We start from the raw sequence: 5427 nt of genomic DNA, 5'->3' as shown, positions 1-5427 counted from the left end.
GAAAGGCAACACCTGATACCGTTGGGTTAGAAACCCTTTGGTCTTCACACATACATCGTATAAAAAGATTTAAAACCATGCAATAAGTGTTCGGCATACAAGCGCGGAGCTTATTAAGGGCCACCCCCCCCCCCCCCCCCCTTTTTTTCTTTTTGCTTAGAAGTAGTAGTAGCCCACTAATTTTTATGAATATTAGACCCAACCCTCCCCCCCCCCCCCCCCCCACACACACACACACACACACACAAATATTAATTGCTCTTTTCTAAAGTTGCTTTAAATAAAGGACCAAAACACACATGAGTGCTGACTTATTTGTCTTCTTGGTTATATGATATAGTTGCATTAGTTTGAAGATTCACTTAATAATGCGAAGAAGAAAAACAAGTTAAGCTGTAACGGATTCAACTGATTCAACTGATGCCGTACACTTTCTTATTCACTTTACAAAGCGCATTCGGTTTACAAAACGCAGATAATTAAACTTTTTGGTTTCAAGCAACCAAATCTCCTACATTTAGGATTAGACATTTAGTGTATATGACCAATCCTGGAACACAGATGATCTACACACATAAAGAAGTAATGTTTAAGAAGGCTAGATACCAATGAGCGCCTTTGAATCCACTCAGAAAGTTTCAGATACACTATTGTGGAAATGGAATGTCAGAAAGATCCTCTCTATAAGGAGCATTTGTCAACTCTGGTCTTCTATCAGCATCATTTCCACTTTCCATGCTATCTTGAGCAATAGGGTCACCTTTTGATGGCTCAATATATGTAACCACAACATCCTTACGCAACATAAGGTAGATCACTGAGAGAACATAAGCAGCCATGACCGGAAAAACTAATATTGCAATAAACACATTAGCCACTTTTGGCCAAGTGCTATGGATTAGCCAATCGACAAATGCAGTGCTCAAGTAGTAGATGTTGATGCCAATTATTCCAAGTCCTAGTGCCCATGAGAAGAGAATGATCTGTAGAAGAAAAATAATCATATTATAAATGAATTTCAGGTATACTTGATTTACGAAATTGAAACTCACAAATATTGAGTTCTTGTGAGGTCCCATTTTGGTACTTGAGCTACTGAACTTGAGTAGTGGAATGAGTGCAAATGGAAGTTCAAATGACAGTGTCATCTGCAAAAGATCCATACTTACATTAAAGTCCAGTTTCAATGAATCATGAATATGCTTACCTATAGAATGAAACTTTAAAGATGGAGTCACATACAGATGCTATTATAATTAGTCTTCCTTCTCCAGAAGGCCCCCCAATTATTTACACTATTAGACTCGGTGTTATGGCGATGCACCTAGTTACCAAGTTCCTGAGCCATTTCCTCATTTTTAAGTCCAAGAAACCCTAAAATAACAAATAGTACATGCTTAGTGTTAACCTTGATTATTAACAGCAGAAAGTTATAATAGGCAAACCCAATAAAGACCTCTTTTAACCTACCGACATAATGAATTGTCCAGCATAAGTGCCTGTGATTGTTGAACTCTGACCAGAAGCTAGCAGTGCAATTGCATAAAGAGTAGAGCCGGACTTTCCCAAAACATTCTGTGTAGTAAAAACCGGGGTTAATTATGAGAAGTTTTGTGAATGTTGTTGGTATAGAAGTTATAAATTTGACATCTTATAAGCTCATACTTTTAGAAGAAATGAAGCTGAGTTAAGGTTGAGATCGTTGCAACGATCCATTTCTTCACTTGGTAGGTTTTTTTCTGAGCAAACAGTGCCAGAAACAGCGATCATTGAGACGTTGATCAAGAATGCTACAAAGAGCGCAATGCCACTCTCTATCAAGAAGTATCTGCATGCATCCTGTAATTCAAAACATCATCATGAATAAGAACTCGAGTTGGTATCTTTCGAGTAAGAACAAGAGCCGAATGGAGAAACAAGTTATGCCTATTAAAAAAAGTGAACTTAATGTTAATAAACCAAAGTAGATTTAGGGAATATAAATATATGAGAAATAGGTTTTTATTTTTTATTTTTTGGGAGTGGGATCTTACGGCATGACAAGGGCACCAAGTAGAGCAATGGCATCACCAGTGGCGCCTTGACCACTAAGTTTAGGAATGAACATTCCCTATAGCAAATCACCAGCTGGTGGCTTCACATAGCTCATTTCTCCAAAGAAACAACCAGCCATCAGAAAAACTAGAATAGCTATCAATATTTCAAGCTTCCTCACCTATGGATATATGAAACCAACATTCCATGTGTTTTCATATTAGGAAACACCAACTATGAAAACATCAAAAGAAAACGAATCATGATTGAAGTTCTTACACCATATTTTTGGAGGCCAAGAAGGAGGAGGGTGCTGAGACCAGTGAGAGAACTCCAACCCAAACTGGAATCTTGAATAAGATATTCAGTGCAAAAGCTGTTCCGATCACTGCAAACATCAAAAGAAAATGAATCAAAATATTATTAAAAAAAAGTTAAATCGTATGTTCACATCAGTTTCATGGATATGCATGATTAAAATTAGTACCTTCGGGAATATCTGCTGCAATGACTGCAACCTCGGCTAGCAGCCATAGGCAATACTTGACAAAGATAGGGTATTCAGCCTTACACAACTCTGATAAATGTTTCCCTGAATAACAGAATAACTAAAGTTTAGATATTTATAATTATTTCTGGATATATAGATAAATTCATAGGTCTAGTTCAGTGAATGTCTTACCAGTGCTTACACCAAGATTGGCAGCCAGAGATTGAATAACAAGTGCAAAGATTATCCCGATCAAAATCACCCAAAGTAGCTGAAAATAATGGTGATTTTTTTGAACTACAACTATGGTGTTTCATGGAGAAAACGTTTACCTCGTATCTATGGTTGGCTCCTGCCTGTAAATCGGTTTCCACTGCATAAAAAACATTGATAAGTTTACAATGATTAAGATATATAAGTTACAATGAGAATATGAGATATTGAGAAATCAAAACTTACTGTTGCCAGGATCGAGATAAGCCAATGACACTAGGAAACCAGGTCCAACAAAGGAGAGAAAACTTTTCCATCCAGGTTTCTGCATATTATATGGTTATCAAATTAATCAAACTGTTATTAAACAAATAGAAACTTCAAACATATGGTTAGATATCAATCTTGAAATTAACGTTTGTGAGGGTGGAAAGAGAGTGAGAGAGAGAGAGAGAGAGAGAGAGAGAGAGAGAGAGAGAGATCACCTGATCATGGTCGATATCTTTATGATCATCAAAGTCTTTGGAGTTGAGAACAGAAAGATCAACAGCTGAAACAAGATTGCTCCCTCCTGTAACTCGTGGTTCATGCTGCAGACTTGCCATCTCTGTCTCTGTCTTTGTCTCTGTGGGAATGGAGAATCTATATATGTGAAGAATCTCAGTATGAACAGATTTGATGGTAAAGGATTGGATTGAGTATGCTACTTATACTAGAGTTCTGCACATAACTCATGGCTACTAGAGTTCTAGTTCAAAATGTTGCTTTCAGATTTTGAGCATGTCCATGCCGTTTGCATTACAAAATGATGCATGGCTGCTGGAGTTCAAATTCTAAAGGTTGCTTTCAGTTTGTGGGCATGTCCATGCCGTTTGAATTAAAAAAGGATTCTGAGCTTCTCCCTAACCCCCTTCTACCATGAGACTGAGACACCTCTTCAGCTCCTGTATTTTTGCACCTCTACCTTTTGTCCTTTATCTACGTCTTTATCCACTCTATCACCATCATCATAAAGGTACCCACATCGCTCCATCTCTCTCGCTCTCAACCCCTAATCCCCACTGGAAGGAAAATTTGTGTCATCTCTTATCTCTATCACCGCCTGCTGCTCTGTGCTTCGTGTCTCTGAGGCTCAGGAGGGAAGAGGCGACAGAGCCTATGCTCCTTCATGTAGATTTTCTCGATATGTACTTCAAACTAATCATTCTCAATATTTTTATTTACCTATAACAAAATTGACACTTCACGAATTTACCAGAAAGTTGAAGACAGTATTTGCAGACAGAGAACTCGAAAAGGCAATGGCCCCACCATGCATAGAGCTCGCAAAGCTTTTCTCAGTAGCTGTAGATTTTCCAAAAACCCGTGTCCCCGCAGAAATCCCTGCAAATCTTCGTGTCAAAGAGTACCCTGATTTCATGGAAAAATCCAACAAAACAACGTACGAATCATATAACGTGATTGGGAAACTCTTTCGTGAGGTCAAAGACATCGCCCCACAAAACAGCCAGGTCAACCCGTTCACGCGTGACGTGGCGAGACAAACGTACGATGTTGACTTGGAAGTCAGCGGGTTTGAGTACTATGTTGATGAAGCTTTTGATTTTAAAACTGAGTATGATTACAAATTGGGTAATTTGATGGATTATTATGGGATTAAAACCGAGGCTGAATTGTTGAGTGGGAGTATTATGAAAATGTCGAGGTCGTTTGATGGGAGGAATGGTTTGGCTGTGAAGTCTTTGAGAAAGGAAGCGAGGAATTGGTTTTGGAAGGGTAGAGGCAATGTGGATGTTGAAGATGATGATGTGTATGCGAAAGCATCTGCATGGTATCATGTGACATATCATCCGGATTATTGGGGTAAATATAATGAGGATATGAAAACACGTGATCATTTTTTGAGTTTTCCTTGGTGTGTGCATGATAAGCTTATTGAGATTAAGAGAAGCAAGGGGAGGGTTAGAAGAAATGTTGATACTGATTGGCTTCAACAGCAGTTTAGCACTGCTTTAAATCTGATATGATTGAAGTTGTGTGAAGTCACTATAGTTGTCTTTGTTGTTTCTTGTTGGATTTAGTTTGAGTTGATGTAAATATTGTGGTTTTTGATTATTGTGTTTCTTGTAGGGTTTGATGTAAATATTATCAATGTTGATATATTTTTGAGATATGTAAGTAGTATCTTAATCTACTATATATACGTACACATAGATTATATGGAGTTGAACATAGATTATATGGAGTTGAACAAGAGGTGATAAAAAAAAAGTAATCGGTTTCTACTAATGCTTACCTAGATCCTTGTAGGATTGATGAAAATAATTTGACATCATGACTATAACTTTGGACTTTAGTGACTTTATTAGTTCTTAGGTATATTAGGTGGAATGTGTAGTTTTATTTGAAGTAAAGTGTTTGACAAAAGAAATATAAAGTCTTTTGGTTTGAAATTAATAAGATTTGGAATCCAGTTCCGCCGCATTTCCATGTTAAAGTTTATTTTTCTATTTGATTCAAGTTTTTAAAATGAATTGGAATCCTAAATGATTTTGACTTTTCATTAAACTAGGGAAACGAAATTCCAAAAACAGGAGGAGGGAATTAAAATCCAATTCAATAAGGAATGTTGATAATTACCATATAACATTTTTTATTTTTATCGTTATATATCAAAACAATATTATGTA

General features: G+C 37.0%; 2 pseudogenes; one reads left to right on the top strand and one right to left on the bottom strand.

The window, feature by feature from the left end:
* Positions 1–409: 409 nt before the first annotated feature.
* Positions 410–3412, bottom strand: LOC145132717 (metal transporter Nramp7.2-like; annotated as a pseudogene).
* Positions 3413–3701: 289 nt separating this feature from the next.
* Positions 3702–4910, top strand: LOC145133573 (putative RNA-dependent RNA polymerase 1 pseudogene; annotated as a pseudogene).
* Positions 4911–5427: the final 517 nt, after the last annotated feature.

Source organism: Lactuca virosa, chromosome 8 (assembly GCF_052849685.1).
Source record: "Lactuca virosa cultivar CGN04683 chromosome 8, Lactuca_virosa_CGN04683_v6, whole genome shotgun sequence".
Classification (NCBI taxonomy): Eukaryota; Viridiplantae; Streptophyta; class Magnoliopsida; order Asterales; family Asteraceae; genus Lactuca; species Lactuca virosa.
Note: the sequence above shows the minus strand (reverse complement) of the source record. Positions and strands in the feature narration are given on the sequence as shown.